This window comes from Rhineura floridana, chromosome 1 (genome assembly GCF_030035675.1).
Source record: "Rhineura floridana isolate rRhiFlo1 chromosome 1, rRhiFlo1.hap2, whole genome shotgun sequence".
Classification (NCBI taxonomy): domain Eukaryota; kingdom Metazoa; phylum Chordata; class Lepidosauria; order Squamata; family Rhineuridae; genus Rhineura; species Rhineura floridana.
Window position 1 is genome coordinate 22,097,311 of NC_084480.1, and position 22,420 is coordinate 22,119,730.

General features: G+C 43.9%; 1 protein-coding gene across 8 annotated transcripts in view; it reads left to right on the forward strand.

Annotated features, from left to right (window-relative positions):
- The window catches only part of NEDD4L (NEDD4 like E3 ubiquitin protein ligase), a 433,261-nt gene that overhangs the window by 175,064 nt on the left and 235,777 nt on the right, over positions 1-22,420 (forward strand). The gene's annotated exons all lie outside the window — the stretch shown is intronic.

The following is a 22,420-nucleotide window of genomic DNA, read 5'->3' on the forward strand; positions in this document are numbered from 1 at the left end:
ACCCTCTCTGGCTAATGTGCTGCATTTGTAGTATTTTAACTTTTTTGCATCTCAGGGGAAAATGTTTGCTTCAGTGAGCGTTCCTTAGTTGGTGGCAGGGCAGGGTCTCCCTTTCCTCCCCATAGCTAAATGATTTGAAACAAAAACCCCAGCTAGTAGAATGAAATTGACAAAGCTTTCCAGAGGCAGGCATGAAACTGAGGAGCAGCTCCTTTCTTGCTTGCTGTGCATTGCAGATCTCACCCACAGCGGCCGCCCAGTTTGCAGGCTGGCAAAAAATAAAATGCATCTGTGCAGTAGTTGCAGACCCTCCCAACACCCCACCATTGCAATGATTGGTTTAATTTTCCCTGGCTTATTCTCGCACATGCGCAAAAGTGCAGATATGTGATTGGCTGGAATGAGAAGAAGGGGCAAGGGGAAACGCCCAAGAACCACCCATCAGCTATAAAGTCTGCAGTATTGTGTCCTACCTCCTGAAGGCACAACGGATGATTCCCAATTTTAAACAGCAAATCGCATTTTTTCTGGTATTGAAAGGAGCGGATTTAACCCGTGAAAATGCGTAACAGCGCGAGACGTCATTTGGATGACCGAAAAATAAAGAACACACATAGCGGGTGTGTCACACATTTTGCAGTTGTCTGGATGAGCCCCATGTGTGCAACCCCTGTTTTAATGCATTCTTTTTTGAGGGTGATCTGGGAATTTATGAAGATCAGAATACAAATACTGAAATACAACTCTTTGTATATCTGCCTAAGTTCTCCTTTGAATTGCAAAGTAGAACTTTGACCCCCTAGGAATTTAGGACAAATGCCATAATAACCAGAACAGAAAGTCCAGATTATCTTTAAGCAGTGGAGGAAAAAAACTGAATGCTTTCCCCCCCCTTGTGTTTGCCAATTTCATCCAAAAGAGGTCACTGTTTGGTAGGCACCCACGGGAGCAAGAGCCTGTCTATCTAGCTTGTTCTCAGCTGAGTTTTGCTTTAAGTAAATGGTCATTGGCTTTGATATATTTTGATGCCTTTCCAGTAAGCAGGGGTTGTTTGCCCTTCAGACGTTTTAAACATCATTATACTCCAGAGGCTCAAGAAGCCTTTCTCGACAGCACTGTTTACTTAAATTTGTAAATATAGGCGTTCACATCCTTCAATAGCCTGTAATTTCAGTTCAGAATCTTGCATATGTGACCTACGCAATTTTCTGTTTTTGTGCTATTTTCAGGTGTTTCACTGCTTAATATTTAGGGGGTGCTGCAATAGAATGACTGAGGATACAGTTTAGTGTTCTATAAATTCCATTGCGTATAGAATTGCTTGTTGCAGAAGACGAGTTCTGAACCTTCAGCTTGTAGGGGTGAGGATGGGGGCTGTTGTGGTGGCACATTGGTGGAACTCAGCCTCCTCCCCACACCTCACCCCATTTTGCAATGTGAGGATAATGCCATTTTATTTTGGGGTTGTTGCAAGGAATACCTTGAAAGCTATCAAGCGGTATTGCTTCAAAGAAAGTTCAGTCGTTCATCATTGTTAGATTGCTTCATTCAGGGATGGCTCACATGTGCCTTCCAGATGTTCTGGACTACAGCTAACATTGTCCCTGGCCATTGGCCATGCTCCAATTAACAGTATCTGGAGGTATCTGTTGACTTAAGGCTCATGATTTAAGGGTTACTATTGTATTTTTGTTAGGATATAGTTCTGTTCCCTAACCTATTGGCGTTATGTTTATGACAAAAGAAGGTGTGTTTATTTTATTTAGTTATTAAAATGTTATCCCGCCCTTACTCCTAAAAGGTGCCCAGGGCAGCAAATAGGTGATAAAACACCAAAAACATCTATAAAACATTTTAAAAAAGCAATTCCAACACAGATGCAGACTGGGATACAAGGTCTCTACTTAAAAAGCTTGTGATAGAGAAAGGTCTTCAGTAGATGCTGAAAAGACAACAGAGATGAGTGCCTGTCTAATATTTAAGGGGAGGGAATTCCAAAGTTGGTGACACAACACTAAAGGTCCACTTCCTATGTTGTGTGGGACAGACCTCCTGATAAGATGATATCTGCAGGAGTCCTTCACCTGCAGAGTGCAGTGATCGGCTGGATATATAAGGAATAAGACAGTATTTCAGGTGTTCTGGTCCTAAGCGTATAGGGCTTTATATACCAAGGCAACACTTTGAACAGCTTGGTAGTGTGTTGTCAGAGAAGGATACACACTAAAGGGTATAAACATCTGTTGTTGGAGAAAAGTAAACCTGAAACTCAACAGCTTTTACAATCTGTTTTGGGAAACATTCACTAATCCTGTATTTAATATAATGACGGATTCTTTCTCCAGGATTCCTGTCCTAATATGAAACTCTGAGCTGGAGTGATCTCATGTCTTGTGTAATTAGGTTTGACACATCAAATAAGTATATATATTTTAAAAAAGACAAAAGGATGTCAAAAGGATTAAGAATAATCTGTCAGTTAATTCCCTGTTATGTATGTAGTCACATGATAGTCTGTGTTGCTTGTATTCATCCATTGAATACAGTTGTCTGTTTCCACTCAGTACCTAATTGAAAGTCTGAAATCTAGTGAGAACTGGGGAAGTAATATTGAATTCTAGTTAATGATTACTTGATGATGTATTTAGTGATGTGATTGATGAAAGGATTAAATGGTTTTTATATATTAGGGGCTGTGCCCCTGCTTGCTTTGCTCACCAATCCCAACTACCATCACCAACCCCCCTTTACCCATGTCACCAAAGCCCGCCTCCCCCCCATTTTGCTGTAGCTGCCCCCCTGTTCCCCTCAGGTGTTGTCAGAGCTCCTCTCCCCTCCGCCATCTCCCCTTACCACCCCAGGGGGCAGCAGACGTCCTCTCCTCTGGCTGGCCACCCACCCATCTAGCGTGGCCGCTCTGGGCTTTGCCGCCACTCTGAGCCCCTGTGCCTGCATAGAAGCGTTCATGAGTGGTGTGACGCTTACAAAAATATAATACTAATGTTAGCATATTGGAAGAAGCAAAGACTACCAGTGTTGAAACAATAATCCTCCAACATCAACTTCGCTGGACCGGCCATGTTGTTTGAATGCCTGATCACTGTCTTCCAAAGCAACTTTACTCCCAACTTAAGGATGGAAAACAGAATATCGGTGGACAGCAAAAGAGGTTTAAAGATGTTCTTAAAGCTAATGTAAAGAAATGTAACATGAGCATTGAGAACTGGGAAGCTTTGGCCCATGAGCTTCCCAATTGGAGGTTGGCCATTATCAAAGGTGCTATGGACTTTGAAGAAGCACGAGTACAGGGCGAAAGGGACAAATGAAATAAGTGGAAGGCACGTCAAGCAAATCCTCATCGTGACCATCTTCCATCTGGAAACTTATGTCCTCACTGTGGGAGACTGTGTGGATCCAGAATTGGCCTCCATGGTCACTTACGGACCCACTGTTAAAGACCTTACCCTGGAAGACAATCTTACTCGGCCACAAGAGATCACCAATGGAATGAATGAATGAATGTTCTTTAGATATGACAAGGATATTTCTGATTAATTCTAGCGGTAATTATATTGTAATGTATTGAAATTATATTATCATCATCATCATCATCATCAATAACAGATTATGATGTTTTGGCCACACAAACACCTTCCGCTTCAACTAGTTCAGAACTGGAAAATTTTCCAGTGTAGTGAAACTTGTTCTTCAACTCCCAGCTGAAGAACATGAACTCCTCATACCCTGAAGGATCAACATTTTCATGTTGAAGTGGGTTGAAGAGAATCTTTTGATCCTGGCAATGTTCTGCAGAAAACTTCATGAGAATGTGGCAGTGTGCCACCTGATCATGATCATGGGGACATGATGAGGAAGAAGGGGGAAAACCCCTGAAGCTTGTTGTATTCCTTGAAGTGTGTACACACGGCAGTAATAAAAGCAGGATGCTTGAGGATAAGTTTAATTTTTAATGGATATCTTTTAGCATCTACCATTTTTCTAACGTATTTTTTCTAGTTCCTGGGGGCTTTATTAAACTTCATTTATAAAACTTTTCTAAATTGCATTTCAGGTCTATAAAGTGCCCCTAAAGTGGCCTGTAACAATAAAATATCAATACAATTAAAAAGAGCATTCAAAGTCAAAGTGAAACAGATATAAATTTTATCTGGCTATTTTTTTAAAAAATTCATGAAAAGTCGGGTGGAACAAAAATATATTCTCCTTTGTCCTTTAGGCAGGTGGTTAAGAAAGCAGCCTAGGCTCCCTTGGAAATAGCTGCTGCTCATGCACAAATGAGAGAAATGAGTGAGTCCTGGCCTACTAGCCCAGTGAAGGCACAAGTCAATGTTTGGCATGACAGAAATAGTTTTTCTTGGTTACAGATTTTGTTCTCATCTTGTTGTTAGGGTTAGTCTTGGAGGCAAGAGGGGTTAGCCATTACAAAGAGCAGCACTCATCCTGTTTAAGATATGAGATGATAAGAAAGAGGACCAAACAGCTTTATAGGATCAGGGAGAACCCTATTGGTGCCTTTGTGTCACCTGATCCCTGCTAAGTTGTTAGCAGCAATACGCGGCTCTAGGGATGGGATCCGTTGGCTGGTGCCGGTTCGAAAGCATTCAGTCAACCTAACAGGCCAGTATCAATCTGAGTTTGTCTGCTAGTCACTACTTTTACTGTTAAGTGTTTCCCCTTGCAAAAATATTCATATTAATATATATATATTGAAAGGAAATGTCAATAAATGAAAGGAAATATAAAAAAAACTATGGTTCTTAATAATAAAATGCCACCATAATATTGCTGTCATGGGGGAGCTTGCCAGTCAGAATAGGACATGCCCTGTCACAAAATGTTGAGAGTGTCTCCTACTCACTCACAGTAGTGTAGTGGCAAATTCAGAAGTGCAGGGTCCCTTCATGATAGTTATGCTGCTACTCCTCGCAACCACACCCCCTCACTTGTTCTCCGTTGTCATCGCCACACTTCTCATTCCTTCCTACATGAGCCTTCTCCCATGATAACAAACGTCCCTAGGAGCCAATCATCATGAAAGGGGTGTGTGTTCGCTACTAAAAGGAGTCTTCTCAGTGGCTGAATCACCTCTTTACACTCTGATTGGCTCCAGTCGGCAGGAAAGGACAAGGAAGTTTAGTGATAATTTTAACAATATGTTTGCAACTGGTTGTAATTTTTATTTTTCTTGACGAGTCGTTGACCGTAATAAAGTATCAAATCGAATCGGTCAAGGAAGCATGTGAGAAGTTTCTTCTCAGTGGCTAACACACTCCCCTTTCATGCTGATTGGCTCATAGGATGCTGGAGACATAGGAACCCACCTGGAACCCTGTTTTCCCCAAAGTTAAGGGGTCTAACACCCGCTGAGACCCTGCACGACTACATCCCTGCTCGTTCATATTCTCTGTGTGTGTTTCTTGGGTGCTGTGAGGGGGAGATGGGGGCAGGCAGGCCAGGGGGAGGAAAAACCCAACAAAGAAGAGAGAAGGGGAAAAACAAACATGGATGTCACCTGGGGCAATGGAGGAAGGGGAAAATCCAACAATTACACCCAGAATCCAGAGAGGAGGGGGGAAAAAGAACACTAGCACATACAGTGTTCATTTCATTCCCTTCTCTTCCTGGTCAGGTCTCTTATCTCTTATTTATTTCTTTCCTGCCCCTCTTCCCCCCCCCCATCATTATGCTTTCTTCATGGGTGTCGATGTTGAAGGAGGAAGTGGGAAAGATTAACCGCCCACTTTCTCTCACAGCTCTCTATAGTTTTCCAGGCAAAGATAGTTCCCTTTCCCACTTCTGGGGGGTGAGGAGTAACTTGTGGCAAAGGAGGCAGTGTGTGGGGGTGACGAGTGCAGAAGCTTTGCAGGCATCGGAGAAGGCTTTCATGTCACTGGACCCACAGAAGCTAAACTGGAGGCACTGCAAATAATAGTCTTGTTGCTAGAATCTCTCCATTCGTACCTGTGGCACGTTACGCTTAGGAGTTCATTTTGTGCTCTGCATAAAACAAAGAAATTCTGTCATAAGAGCTAGAAACTTGAGTTGGGCAGGGGGAGAAAACAATGTCCCCTAATAATCTTAGCTTAGTTTTGTGTTAAGATGCCCTCTTCCATTTGCACATCTTCTGCAGTTTCTCAGATTTTTTTCATTAGTTTGTTGTGTGCGTGCGTGGAGTGGCTTACGTCTTAACCTGGGTAACTTCAAGTACATCTCAGGTGGGAACGAAATGTCAGAATAACATTTCCTGAGTTGAGAATCGCTGTTGATAACAGACTCCCCACCCTCAGCAAGATTTTGTTTTCAATTAAATCTTCTGCAGCCGTCATCTTTGCTTGATACTTTGCCCCAGATGTTGGTTGGCTGTACCCTCTGTGATATAATAGATGAGGCCATTCTACATAAAATGTGTGGCCTCTGGCCTCTTCTGCAGGATGTTATTCCAAATAGGGGTTTCTGCTTATTGAAGAATCTAGTGAGGATTTGCACGAGTGTGGCAATGGTACCAAAGGGAGCATTGGGAGGTCCCAGTGAGCTTGTGTGCTGGCTACTGCCGGTGAGGTTCTTCCTGCACTCCAATCACAGTGTAGTGGCCATCTGGGAGCGTGGAAACCTGCTAAGCACAAACCCTTGAAATGGGCTGGATTTCACATCTTTGCACTGCATGGCCTGTAAGGTCGGAGATGGCATGAATACGTCTCTCATTTTAAGGCAACCAGTATCTACTGTTTATCTTCCTGTCTGACTTGCAGAAGCAAAACAGTTTTTTGCATTAGCCATGTAGTGTAGTAGTTACAGTGTTGGACCTAGGAGACCTGGGTTCAAATCCCAACTCAACCTTGAAACCCACTGGTGACCTTGGGCCAGTCACTATCTCTCAGTCTGGCCTACTTCACAAGGTGATCGTGAAGATACAACGGAGAGGGGGAGAAGTTTGTGTGCCACCTTGAGCTCTTTGAAATTGGGGGGTGGGGACTGTAACACTCCAAGCTCCATCTTCAGTGGCAGAAATTCTGTGAATGTGGGGATGCTCAGGCCAGGCTCTTAGGCAGGTCAAACAGTAAGAACTGGAGTAATGGCGACTGACTGAACTGTAAATTGGGAGGTTCCTGGTGTGAATCTTACCTTCACTACAAATTCATAAGCTCTGTCGCTTTAGGCCAAGCCACAATTTTCTTTAACATCGGCCTCCCATCTGCTGTATGGTAGTAATAATGCTAACCTACCTTACAGGATTGTTGCAAGGAGTACAAAAACACAAATTAGGTAAGTTGTTCTGAATCCTGTAACATATTATACAATTTCTGTTGTTCCCATACTCAGCAGTTGCCCCAGGCATCAAGCTGCTGCATAAGGAACAAGACTGACACTAATGCCACTTTCCGGTCCCGCCTTGCCTTAGGGTCCCTTCAGACATTTCCTGTCACCAACTATTTCTGTGAGCTCAGCTACCTGAATTGCACTATGATATTCTTCTGGCTAAAGATGTTAAATGTTGATGCTTTCTTCTTCAGTACTTAAAAAAAAAATTGTCTAACTGTCATTGTTTTATAATCTTTGGAACTAGCGGGACCTGGGGGGAGCACTGTTGCACCCATGTCCTGCTTGTGGGCTTCCCATAGGCATCTGGTTAGCCACTTTGAGAACAGGATGCTGGACTAAATGGGCCACTGGCCTGATCCAGCAGGCTCTTATTACGTTGCTGAGAGAATGCCATTTTACATATGAGCTGAACAAAACATAATCTGATGTGTGCAACGTGGCTTAGATTCTGCTGTTACATCAAACCCACATGGACTTCACTCATATATGCTTTAGCGACAAGGGAGCTTCTAGGGTATAGCTCCTTCCTACAATGGTAATGCTTGCCAATCTAGGCCAGGGGTATCCAACACAGTGCCCTCCAAATGACTTGGAGTTCACTCCCATCATGTCTATTGATAGGCTTTGCTGGGTGCACTGATGGGATTTATAGTATAAAAGATCTGGAGGGCACCAGGTTGGCAAAGGCTGATTTAGACTCTGGGAGGATAAGTAATCAATGTTGCTCTAGCTCCCAGGTGGGGAGATGCCGCTGCTTGAAGGAACTGGGGCAGGAGGTTGCTCCCCCTACCTTCAGACATCCACTGATTGACTTGCCTCTGCCAACCTGATGTCACAGATTTTAACTTGGTAACCTTGGTAATTGTTTTGCCTTTTTGGCCAGCTGAGGACATGGATCTTGTTGATTCAGAATGAGTTAGCCATTTCAAAAGGCAAGGGTGACTGATTACAGTTGTTTCAGACATAACACAGAACCATCATTTGGCATTGTGAACAAGCATGGGAGGACCTTTGGGCTTGTGTACTCCCTCCTCCCTTTGTTGATGGCAATTTTCTCTTTTCCCCTTTCCTGGTTTGAGACAAACCTCAGTTTGCCATTTTGTCTGAATTTGCTAACTATGGTTGGAGCAGGGCTGTGGAGTCGGTACGTCAGACCTTCGACTCCGACTCCTCTATTTTTCTACTGTCTGACTCCGACTCCTTCATAAATGGCAAATGTATATGAACTAGTAATAACAAATTTACTGTAGTAAAATGGGAGCACTAGGCATTTCATCACCACCACGCGAATCCAGAGCTTGGAAAAGTTACTTTTTAAAACTACAACTCCCATCAGCCCCAGGGATTGGGCTTGTGGGAGTTGTAGTTCAAAAAAGTAACTTTTCCAAGCTCTGGATTCACGTGGTGGTGATGAAATGCCTTGTGCTCCCATTTTACTATAGTAAATTTGTTATTACTAGTTCGTATACATTTGCCATTTATGAAGGAGTCGGAGTCGGAACATTTCTACCGACTCCACAGCCCTGGTTTGGAGTCACCCTGGAACAAACTCTGCTGCCCAATCCCTGGTTGAGCGCAAAAAATGGTTAGGTGAAATGGTAAACCATGGTTTGCTACAAACCAGGAAAGGGGGAGGCAATTTCCTTGTGCGAGGGGAGGAGGAGGGCAATGGCTCAGTGATAAAGCATCAGCTTTGCATTCAGAAGCTACCAGGTTCAATTCCTGGTGTTTTAGGCTGGGCTGCAAGAGACCCCTGCCTTGAAACCTTGTAGAGTCAATGCCAGCCAGTGTATGCAATACTGAGCTAGATGAACCAATGGTCTGGTACTGCATAGGGCAGGCTTCCTGTGTTGCTATGAGTGAGCCTGAGACTCAGGCACATACAATCAAACTGATTTGTCCGGCATTGCATCAGAAAAATTCCTTAGTCTAAAATGTCCACTGATTCTAAAGCCACTTAGCAAGTCAAAAGACTTGTGCATGTGCCTGGAGTTTTCCATTCATTAAAATAAAAAAAATCTCAGCAGCCCCCCCCCCCAAAAAAAACCTTTAGTTTGTTTTTTCCAAGCTGCCACCACTGTGGTTAACTATGAGTGGTTTGCGGTTGCAGGGGCTGCTGTCACAAAACGTCAGGATAAAACTCAGGTATGCGCCTAATGTCTGGGCTCTGCATTGCAATTGTTTCCTATCCTCTGGCCCTACGGCAGCAAAACATACCGTGGTGCTGTTTATCTGTGGTAGCTATCTAAACACTTTTATAATGCTGTAATGGCAATTTGGTTTGCCACTGAGGAAGTTCCTACTCAGGCATGAATCAGTGAAAGATACAGAGTGCATTCTGCATTTCCTCAGGACCACAGACTGACAGCTTGCTTCCTCCAGGGAAAACTTTCTGTGCCTGCTGAAAATGGAAATGCCTTCAAGTTGATCCTGACTTATGGCGACCCTATGAATAGGGTTTTTGTGGTAAGCGGTATTCAGAGAGGGTTTACCATTGCCTTCCTCTGAGGCTGAGAGGCAGTGACTGGCCCAAGGTCACCCAGTGAGCTTCAGGGCTGTGTGGGGATTCAAACTCTGGTCTCTCAGGTCGTAGTCCCCAAAAATGGAATATTGTGGGCAGACTGAAGCCCCTGTCAAGTGCTCCGCTTACATGTAAAAGCATCATATGAGTAGGGACGAGCGTGCCAACCTCTGCTCGCCTTCCCCAAGTTGGAGGGCAGGCTTTTGAAACAGGGAGCCATCTATATGCATGCATGGAGGGTCCCTGAATCAGGGTTCTGATCTAGGTATTATTTGCATCAGAGATGGGGAAACCTTGGCTCTCTGGATGTTGGACTCCATTTCCTGTCAGCCCCAAACAGTATGGCCAGTGATCAGGGATGATAGGAGTTGTAGTGCAATGACATCTAGAGGGCTATGAGCTGGAGAAACTGCTTTAAATCATCAAGGGTGGCGGCGGCGGCGGCTGCTGCTGCTCCTGAGGCAAGTCCTTCCCTCCCACCAGACCCTTAACACTTGATAAAAAGTAATTGCATGGGAGATGCAGAACTGGCAGGTGAAAAGCCAGTGTGACCTGGCCAGACGGTGCAATTCAGTTATTCAAACAACTAGAGGAGTCTGTGATCCAGTCATAGGGAAGCAGCTTCTCTCCAGTGATATGAATTGAGCCTCACGTTGTTAAGGGTGGGATGGAATGGAGGGAGTGAAATCACATTTTTGACCAGGAAGAAGGTCATCCACAGACTTGATGAAGCACAAGAATCCTTGGGTGGGGTTTAACGTTACTCCTGGGGCTGTGATGGAGGATCCATACCCCAACACCAAGGGTTCTGTCTCACTTCTGGCCTAGTATTTTTTGCATCCAGCTGGGATGCCTGTTCTAGGTCTAGAACAAATAGCTACACATTTCAGTGAATCATCCCCCTCCCCCCAACATTAGGGTATGGTCTGAAGGTGCATGGAGGCTGCCACCTTACTGAAGCTAAGCATGTCTGAGTCTAGTCAGTGCCTGGGCAGATGACTTCCTGAAAATCACATTTGGGTTCCATCTAGTCCAGCATCATGTTGTCACAGTGGCCAACCAGATGCCTATGGGAATAGCCTGTGAGCGGGACCATGAGGTAAGAAAGGTGGGTTATAAATGTTAGATGATGATGGTGATGATGATAATACTGGCAGCAGCAAGAGCAGGTAGACAAAAAAATCTAAAATGGGATTACATCTATTGAGCAATCTCCCCAATCCCATAATGCATAATAAAAAGTAATGACATGGGCTTGATTGTGTATTAAATTCCTGCAACAGTGCTGCCAGTGCCTCGGGAGGTGACGTGATCTTCTTTGCTGGAGCTATTTAAGCAGGGGATGGATGGCCATTTATCAGCGAAAAGGTAGTTGCATCCTACAATGCAGATCTTGCATTGAGTGCAGTGGGTTGCAGTAGATGACCTCCAAGGTCCTTTCCAACTCAGTGGTTCTGTGATTCCCTGTTGATGGCTTCGAATGCATCATTAAGAGACCCTGAAAGTGCTGTGGGATCCAGACCAAGTGGGTCCTATCCTGCACCAGCCATGCATGAATTTAAAAAGCTGCTCTTTGTGCGTGCAGAATTCAGCAAGTGTAACATCTGCCTGACTGCACTGCATGTCTCTAGTAGTGGTTGCACTGGCAGATAGCTACTTAATATGCATTGGGAGCTGTAAATGTGATGAGCTTTTTAAATGCTACCCCCTCTCCTGCAAACTGCAGTGACAAACGGTTTGCAGCCTGAAAAAACTCTGCTGCTGTATAAATGCTGTTGTAGCTAATGGGGAAAATAGGAACGCAGGAAGCTGCCTTATACTGAGTCAGACCGTTGGTCCATCTAGCTCAGTATTTTCTACACTGACTGGCAGCAGCTCTCTGGAATTTCAGGCAGTGGTCTCTCCCAGCCCTACTTGGAGATGCTGGGGATTGGACGTGGGGCCTTCTGCATGCCAGGCAGATGCTCTACCACTGAGCTACAGCCCTTCCCCAAAAGAGCATGGCTGGGAGATTGTCCTTGAGCCTCAGGTAAACTTCCTTAAACCTAATGTAAGCTGTCCAAAGGGGGAACAGGAGAAATACATCTTAGCTGCAAAGAATATGCTTTGTATGCAGAACGTCCCAGATTCAATCTGTGGCATCTCACGTGAAAAGGAGCAGGTGATAGGGAAAAGCTCTGCCAGAAACCCTGGAAAGCTGCTGTCAGTCAGAGTTGACTAAATAGATGAAAGACGGTTTCAAAATAAACCGCTAGGTTCCCGAGCTGGGAAACCTGATTGGAACTCGTGTCACTGTTACTGAAAGCACTGCACTGGCTACTAATGAGCTACTGGTAGGGTTTGCACTTTCCGAAACAATATGCAAATAGAAACACAGTCATACTTCGAAATTTGCACTTATCCAAATTTTGCAGTGCAGATCTCCAGCCAAGAAATGTGTACAGAAATACATGCTGAGTAAAGTGTCATATAAATACAGATATTAGTGTCATTTACATTAAAAATGCATTATATTAGGGAAAACTGCTTTGCAAAAATGTGTATATTATGGAAGAGTGCATATAAAATGTGTATAGTTGAAATTCATACAATGCAGCTGAATTTTTGTGATAACTTAAAAAGTTTTTTTTGCAGAGTTGTATGGAAATATGAAGAACAGAACTTAAGAGTGGAAAAATGAGATACTGTAAGAAACTGAAACTGACATATTTGCCCATCCCTAGTTACCAGACCCAAGTTAAGGTGCTACTAGTATTGTACAAAGGCCCTAAATAACTTGGGATACACGTACCTAGAAGAGTGCCTTCGCTAATATTTCAGGCCCTACAATTGGCTGGGGAGGCCCTGTTGGTGGTGCCACTGTAGAGTGCAATCTTGTAGGCACTGTCCCGAGACAGTGTCTCATTGGTGATGGTTTCCTGTTCATGGAATGTTCCTGGTGAGGTGTGTCTGCTTCCCTCATTATTAACGTTCAGGAGGCGTTTGAAAACATTCTTGTTACCCAGCATTTAATGGCTGAAAGGTGCCTGTTCCTGGCGACCTTGAGAAATGATTAGCTGTGAGGGGATGTGACTGCTTTAAATGTTTTTAGATTTCTTAATGTTTTAGATTTTTTAAATTGTTTTGCTTTGCTAATTTGTTTGCTGCCTGGGCTTTTGGGAGGGTGGAATAGAAATTTAATAATAAAAAATAAAAACATAGCTGAATTTGGCATGGGATTGCCTGCAAGACAAGAGAGGTTTATGTTGTGACTGGGGAGAGAGAAATCTTTCAAAGAGGATTAGGCAGATTCATGGATGATAATTATCAATGGCTACTAACCTAATGGCTATGTTCTACCTCCACTGTTGAAGGCAGTATGCTTCTGAATTCCAGTTTCTGGAAGCTGCAGGAGGGGAGCATGCTCTTGCACTCAGGTCCAGCTTGTGGGCTTCCCATGGACGCCTGGTTGGTCACTGTGAGAATAGGATGCTGGTCTAGATGGGCCACTGGCCTGATCCAGCAGGCTCTTTTTGAAAAACAAAGACACGGGAATCAGTTTAGGTGCAGCTTTTTATTTCCCTTCAGTGGTGACTTCTGTTTTTTCTTCTTTACTTGCCAGCACCCTTCACTCAAAATTCCCCTTCCTGATGAATGATGCCATTATTGTGGTTCATGTTAATGTTTCTTCAGCTGAAGTGTGTGAAAGCTGCTGGCTTTTCACCTGGATCCCATGGTAGTGGAAATTTACTGCTTTGCTCATTTTATGTTCCGCATACCAGGCACTTGTAAACCACCAGAATGTTTATCAAGACTCCTCAGAATATATAATACCAATGCACAAACTTAGAAAGCTATACACACACATCCTCCCTTCTTAGAGAAGAAATTCTGCAGCTTTCTGAGTTTGTGTAAAGGAGTCAATCCAGCAGTATAAAAAACGAGCATAAAACAAAAGGACAGCAACACATCAGTTAAACACAGCCTGTGTGTGACCCAGAGGTTGTCTTACCAACAATTAGGAAATGTGAAATGAACACACCTCAACAACTTGTAACCCTGCCTGGTGCCAGAGGGTGGCCAGGTTGGGCCCTGGCCGAGCACCCCTGCAGCCCGGGGGGCTTGAAGGGCCCTTCCATAGGGTAGGAGGGTGGCGCTCCCATTCTGCGATCCGCAGCAGCATCAGATTCTGCAACCCAAAGCTGGAGCAGGAGCTTCCACGCACCCTCCCATACAGGCAGCTTGGGCTTCAATAAGCCCTCACGCATGCACAACCTATCTCCGCTATCAGTGTGCACACTGTGCATGCTGTGTGTACATGCCTGCCATCACCCAAGATGGCAGCAGAAGCTTCCCTAAGGGGTTGATGCCCCATTGCCATCCTGATTGATGGTAGGCATGCACGCTACATCTGCATGTTATGCACTCTGATGCAAGAGGTAGGTGGGGTGTATGGGCAGGCTTATTAGCAACATCCCTGTATCAGCCGGGATGTTGGGCTATGGTGCTGCAGGCTCGGGGCTGGCTGGTGCCCAAGGACCCAGTCATGCCTGGCATCGGCCCTGCTTGTAACATAGATAGAAATCAAGATTTTAGTATTATCAGTTCAGTCAATCATCTTATCTAAAGAGAGCAGTGTCTGGGCATGTGAGAAGTGTCTTTAGTACATTGATGCTCACAAACCAGATCAGGGAAAAGGGAAATGAAGCCTTCCATAATAAAGGCTGAAACTTGATGGAGACTTGAGTGCTGGCACCTTTTTTTTATACAGTGACTTCTAAAGACTTGGCAAGCTGTGTTAGCATTAGACAGGGCGGCTGTTCCATTCTTATTGGTCTTAAGGGGGAAAAGGCATTCCTATTGGTATTAAGGGGGGAAAGTTTACACCCCTACTGCATTGAATACAAATCTGCCTGTGTGTATGCATGAATACATGTACGTGTGTGTGTGTGTATATGTACACGCACACACACACACATCCATCCCTGGGGAGGAAATGCAGTAGGATGATCTTTGGTGGGGAGATGCCTGCCAGTCATTCTGACGAAGGAAATGTTTTAAAAAATACTGTTTAGCCTTTTCTGAAGTGCTGAACAGAGGCTGGGCTGGGCGACAAGGTGAGTGAGGCAGCATTCAAATGGAGCTTTGCTTGGGAATAAGCACCATTTAACAGGGTGGGGGCAAGGCTGAAAAAAGCAAATGCTAATACCTCAGCCTTTTGTTCAGAAAGGCTAGCTTTTATACTTTGTATTTGTTCAGAGGAAGGAGCGTTTGGTGGATTCAAACCCCTTTATTCCATCCTCTGTGGTGGCAGGCAGATGCTGCCATTCCATTCACCATTTAAGACACACATCCTCAGATACAGAGGCAGTTGAGATGAAGGCTGCTTCTACTTGATGCTCAACCAGAAAGTCTGTGGCTAAGGGGCGGAGCTGCATGTGTTGATCAAGTGAGCATGTGCAGTTTCTGCACATGCAGCAGGCAGGCAGACTAAAATTCTTGATTTTCCCAGGACAGCTATGGTGTCCTTCATTGGTGAAGAACAATGGAAGGTGGGAGTAGGCTGATTTCTCACAAAAATGGGCAGAAAACTGTCTCCGCATTTTGCTTTGTATCTCTGGATCCACAAGGACTAGAGACTTCCTTTTTTACAAAAATGAAAGCTGGGAATCCTGATTACCTAATGAGCCAAGTGGGCACTGGTTAGCATGGCTAGAATCTGGGTAAAACCTGGCTAATGGGGCAATATGGCAACCTCAGGATTGTGTCATGGGGAAACGGGTACTACCATTAAGTGTGAATGGGACTGATGACCAGGGCATATCAGAATACCCAATCTTGTACCTCCACAATTGTTTTGGACTACAAACTCCTATCATCCTTGGCCATGCTGGCCAGGGCTGATGAGAATCAGATTCCTGACAACATTTGGAGGGCATCCGATCAGTGTAGGCTGATCTGAATTTTAGAATTGGATAATATTTTGAGCTGTACATCATTATGTCACATTTCTGTGTAAATTTCCTGATCAGTTAGTTGGCTGTTGACTTTTTGCAGACTTGACTCCTTTTACAGCTTAATGGAAAGTTAATGAAACTATTTGCCAAGATGTGCCACTTAAAAACCAACACTGCAAATGCTTCTCCTGCTCAATTGGTTATGGATGAGAATAAATTTCCTTATTGCTCTTGTGTGTGTTTACGCAGTGTAGATGAGAGGATTTTTTTAAAAAAAACAAACCATTAAGGGCATTTTAGTATGCATCAAAGACTTCAATTGTTCCTACTGAGCAAATGAAGGGATCTTATTAAGCTGAGCTGTGCCAAAGTTGTGGGTGATAGTTTTTTAAAGGGAATAATTTGGCAATTGGATGGTGCGCTTGCATGATACTTGATGGGCCTGAAATGAGAGTTCTGTCCTCTAATTAGGAGTGCTTGCTCCAGCTGTTTCTGCATCTGGAGAAGGCCCCCTCCCCATTCACCAGAAACTATCACCACTCAAATCCAAAATGGCAATCTGGAAAAATATGTAATCCTAACAGAATAAAACAGGAGTTACCCATAGCCCTTCTGGGGAGTGATTAGTGTAGTGAAAGCGGGGAACCCTTCCCCGTCTGCTCTCACCATCCCAGGAGTCAATCCCCAATCTTGGGCAATTGATTCCAGCAAATCCTGGTTTGCCAAGGTTGTGCACGCTCACACCAACCCTGCAAGGTAGTACTGCCACCACCCTTCAACTGGTTAGCTACTCTGCGGCGAAGGGAACCCCAGAGCCCACTTAAACACCAGAGCTTCTCAGGACCAGAGTCTGGTTATACTCCTGGCCCCTTCTGAAGTCTCAGGTAAACGTTTCTCTGTTACACGGTAGTTGTGGTCAAATGGCAAGGACTGGATTTAGGAACTGACCCCTTTCTCTGGAATGAACACACGTTGGTTTAAAGTAATTAAAGTTTATTAAAAAAGAAAATAAGAAAAGCATAAAAAGGTTACAAAAACAAAAGGGTGCACAAAAGTAAGTTTTAGCAGCAAATTGGATCCTGATACCATACGCCCAAACGGGTAAGGTTTTAGTAAATAAAAAGGTAAAATAAGTTTCTTGGCACAAATCAAAATAACAAAGCTTTCTGCCTAAGCTATACTTACAAAGCATAGGATCTCTCAATGGATAGCCTTCTTCCCCTCAGGGAGTTGCGAGACAGGATGGGAATGGAGCCACAACAGATCATCACCAAAGGCAAGGTGGTGCTCCGAAGTGGGACGCAAACCCAGAGTTCTGAGCCTCTTCTTATGGATGAAAAATCCCTCCCAGCCGGAGACAATTAACATTTTCATCAAAGGGATGAAAAAACTATGTTCCCACAGCACCTGGCGCCTCCTCTTGGTTTCCCATAACAAAGCAAGGAGTTTTACAGCCTTGACGGAACCAGGCCCCTTCTGCTGATAAGAAGGTGCAAAACCACTGTAAGCTGATGCAGCTGTGTTGTAAAAATCACCAAGTCACAGTGATGAAAGAAAATCAAAGGTTTAACTGCTTGCTAGCAAGTTAACAAAAAAGATGTCAAGGGGAAGAATTCCCCACAAGGCTTTGGGATTTAGCCATTTTAAATGCAGGCCAGGGCAAGGCTGGCAAGCTGGCATGACAATTAGTAACATCTGGAACTAGTTGAGAATGGCAGAAAGCTTCTAGGGGTAATTGTGCTAACATTCCACATTCTCTCGATACTCAGATAAACTGCTCTTGTTCAGAACCTGTTGTTAGATTCCCCCCCTCCTGTTTTTTTTTAAAGTCAGCTGGCAGTTGCTGACCAACACCTGGTTTTTCTCATTCCTTGCTCACATTGACATCATCGTGTCAGCCTCTTCCTGCAAACCTGGCAGCCCCATGTGATCACGGATAGATCAAACCTCTGTGAAACTGACTTAATCCAACATGAGGGAGGCTCGGATAGGCGTTCCTGCACACAGCCATAGGAGCATAGGAAGATGCCTGGTACTGAGGCAAAACATTGGTCCATCTAGCTCAATATTATCCACTCTGACTGGCCATGCCCAGGCAGGTTTTGGGCAGGGTGTCTCTCTTAGCGTAACCTGGAGATTCCAGTGATTGAACCTGGGACCTTTTTTATGCAAAGCAGATGCCCTACTGCTGAGTCATGGCCATGACATTCACAGGTTGCAGGTTACATGGATAAAATGAGGTAGCGGCCCACCTGATTTTACTTGACTTATGCCATAAAAGGCATTCTTTCATATTGTGCTGAGGTTTGGACCAGGCAAAAGCCGGTGGTCTATTGGGCTGCTCTTATCTGCTCCAACTCCCAGAAGCCTGACATGGGGGAAAAAACAGCACTCCATCCCTCCTGTGATTAGACAGAGGGGAGAATGGGTTGCTCAATGGCCCTGTGAAACTGATGAGGTGGATTTGTGGAAGCCTCTCTTCGGAGGAAGAATGAGATGCAAATATAGAACGTAATTAGATCCCAGGCATCTTGAAGGTCAGAACAGAGATACGCTCCCTGTCCCCATTTGTAGAGGTTGCACGTGCAGCTTCCTTTTGGCTTTAAATTGGCAGTAACCTGTAAGGTAGGGGTGTGGCTAAGTACTGAGAAGACAAGGTACAGACCCAGAGAGTGGATTTGCATAACATTTGCATATGCTAATTTATATGTATAGATACATATTTAGGTCCCCGAGCAATTTTTTAAAAGGAGGGAAGGTTGACAAGATCTGGGGCCTAGCACTAAAGACCTGTAGAGTTCAGGCCTCCTGGCTCATCCCTTCACACCTGTTTTTCTACAACAGTATGCAATTTAAAATGGTGATAGCCGGCCATCTCTGCTTCACCAGTAGGGTTGCCAGGTCAGAGGCATCCCAAACCCTGAGATTTCAGGGGTGGGCCTTAGTGATGTTATTAAGCATGACGCGTTAAGCATCAACCAAAGTTGCTTGAAGCATACAATTCAAATAAAAACATTTATCTGATTGGAAATTAAGAAATCTTAGCTAAAAGATGGAGCCTGAGTAGGGAACACTTAATCTAGCCTACTTGTTTTTGGCAAGAGGATTTAAGTACCCTCAGGCCAGGCCAGTCACCAGAAGGCCATTGTAGGAAGAAAGGAGCCTAGTGTTGTGGAAGTGTTAGATGAGAGCATTCGGGAGTAAAGATGTGTGTTCCTGAAGGCTGCAATTCTAAACACACTAAGGACCATACAACTCAATAGGACTTACTTCTGAGTATATGTGGTTTGGACTGTGCTGTTGGTAAAGCTTGACTAGGGATCAAGCAACCCCCTGCCTGCCTGGAACGCCCTACCGTACCTTTTAACACGACTGCTCCAAACTTTACAGATTTGACCCTTCACTTCAGAAAGAGGTTTGAGAAATGAATAATAGAATCAGAATAGTAGAGTTGGAAGGGGCCTATAAGGCCATCAGGTCCAACCCCCTGCTCAATGCAGGAATCCAAATCAAAGCATTCCCAACAGATGGCCGTCCAGCTGCCTCTTGAATGCCTCCAGTGTCGGAGAGCCTACTACCTCTCTAGGTAATTGATTCCATTGTTGTATGGCTCTAACAGTTATGAAGTTTTTCCTGATGTCCTGTCAAAATCTGGCTTCCTGCAACTTGAGCCCATTATTCCGTGTCCTGCCCTCTGGGACGATTGAGAAAGGATCCCGGCCCTCCTCTATGTGACAGCCTTTCATGTACTTGAAGAGTGCTATCATATCTCCCCTCAGTCTTCTCTTCTCCAGGCTAAACATGCCCAGTTCTTTCAGTCTCTCCTCATAGGGTTTTGTTTCCAGTCCCCTGATCATCCTTATTGCCCTCCTCTGAACTGTTCCAGTCTGTCTGCATCCTTCTTGAAGTGTGGAGATCAGAACTGGATGCAGTATTCAAGATGAGGCCTAACCAGTGCTGAATAGAGGGGAACCAATATGCGATTTGGAAACTATACTTCTGTTAATGCAGCCTAACATAGCATTTGCCTTTTTTGCAGCCACATCGCACTGTTGGTTCATATTTAGCTTGTGATCAACGACAATTCCAAGAGTAAGGCAATTCCAATGAGTAAGAATAAGAAGATTCTCTACCCTTTCTGTCTACCCTGTGGGCTGCTATAAACTCACTTTGACAGCCAACCCAATTCCAGTGACTAATAATTGACAGAGAGAAAACACATGATTTGGTCTACCTTCACAGGCAGCAGCTTGGGAACAACAACAGTTGCAGCCATGCTTCCCAGTATGTGAATTCTCTTTTACCACTATTGGGCAAGTAACAAGCTGTCATGCAACCAACCAGGTGCATCATCAGTGGGTTTAAGGGGGTTGAGCTGAGAGCATGGAACCGCTGTTCAGAGCTTGGAAGTAACCAGTTACAAGTAACAAATTACTTGTAATTTATTGCTTTTTTGAGTAACGAGTGGGTAACTTCATTACATTTTGCTGGTAATAGAATGAGTAGTAACTTCATTACTTTTGAGGAGTAATTGTAATGTTTCCAGCATAACTTTTGTGCATTACTTGGGGGGGGAGCAGGGGAAGTCTTCTGCTCCTCCGATTTGTGAATGAAAATCATGTGCTTCAAATTGGGCTTCTGTGCAGTGTTGTTCTTCATGCTCTATGGGTGCTTAGGAGGTGGCGAGGGAGGAGGTGGAGAGCGAGACGGGATGGAGAAAACAATTATTTAAGAATTGACAGGAGTGAAAGGAGAAAAGAGCTGGAGGCAATAAATGTACACAAAAAATATGTGTGTTGGGGTATCATCATTGCTGGGGGTGGGGTGAGGGGATGTGAGATTTTGTTATGCCATTCTGTTAATCTTATGGATAAAATATATATATACTACTACCCTCTGTGTGCGCGTGCTTATTTTTAATAATTAGGCTACTTAGATGTGCAGCAGCCAAGGCCAGCACCTTGTATGCAACTAAAAATAGTAATAACTAAAATGTAGTTGTAGCAATTACTTTTGTGTAAAAGTAAAGTAATCAGTTACTTTCGGGAGCAATTGTAATTGTAACGGTAATTACTACGTTTGGGGGGCCATGCAACTGTAGCTGTAATTTATTACTTTTTAAAAGTAATCTTCCAAGCTCTGTAGGGAAGTGAGGTTAAAGGTAAATGAAATGCAAATAGAAAAACAAAAACAAAAGAATCAGCCACTTTAAGCTGTTTTGCAACTGTTTATTTATTTGTTGTCATGGTTATTGGATTTTAAAGGGATTTATTTTGTATTGTGAGCTGTCTTGGTTTCCAGTCACCAACCCTACCTCACAGGGCTGTTGGGAAGGCTCCATCCATACAGCCACACACACACTGGAGATGTAAAAATACATACACCCCATATAATAGTTTATTGTCAAAACCAGTTGGTTATTGCAGAAGTTTTTTTAAAATAAAATCAGTATTAGTTTCCTACATAATAAAAGCAGTGATACCTATGTAAGCCCTGCCTAATTGCTTTAAAAAATAGGATTAGAGGGGGACAGATTTACAACAAAGACAATTCTTTGCTATGTTCAGTCAAAAGTCCCATTAATTTATAGCACAATCCTAACCATGTCTACTCAAAAGTAAGTCTTATTGAGTTCAAATGGGGTTTACTCCAGGTGTGTGGGATTAGCATTGCAGCTTTACTCCCAGAAAAGCGAGTACTGGATTAAAGCTTCATATTGAGAAGGTTTTCAAAACAGTGCTCTCTTCAACAGCCCAGGAAAATTTAAACTTGTTTGACTTTGCACACAAGAGAGAAAAAGACTGAAGACTGTATGCTTACTCAATTTATGAAACGACAGTTTTCAGGCCTTGCAATGTGGTCCTGCCTGGAGGTCAACACTTACTGGCTACAAACCTGGAAGGGCAGGGTTAGGGCAGCCAGCTATGAGCTTGTTTAACAGAAGTTGTGTGTGTGTGAGGGGGCGGCAGCAGCTGATGTTTTGATGTATATATCGAGAAGCAGGTCACCTTGAAACTGAATTTTTTTAAAATGAAAGCTGAGAGTCTAGACTGAGATTAAGGTGACTTACCCACAGAGACCCCAAAAATCCAGAGTCTTCGGGCAAAAACCAGTCACCTGGCAACCCTATTTACCAGCTACATGCAGCTCTTGAATTTGTCCCATTAACTGGCAAACTGCAATCCAGTCTTCCATGCAAGTAACTCTTTGTAGACATGTCTCTGTCATGTTTAGGAGTTTTAACACAAATTGTATCATGTTGTATTATAAAAAACACCAAACTGGCATGAATTATTTCTATTCAGAGCAAAGCAGAGCTGCAGAAAAATAATTATGGCAGTAATCCCCTCTTCCTTTTGTTAAGGCAGGTTGCATAAATATCTGATTAATAATTGGCCAGAGTGTAGGGCAAAGACATCTGCACATTTGCATAATAATGATTATTACTGGTTGGATATTAACGCTGAATGTCTGGAATGTCCTGCAGGTCCGTTCTGCGCATGCATGATAACACATTTACATGAGTGTGAGGCAGATGTACAAAAGAGCAACATTAATGTTTCCAAAGCACTCAAAAGTCGTAGGCAGCTATGCTGGTCTATGGAGATGGGAGGAATCCAAA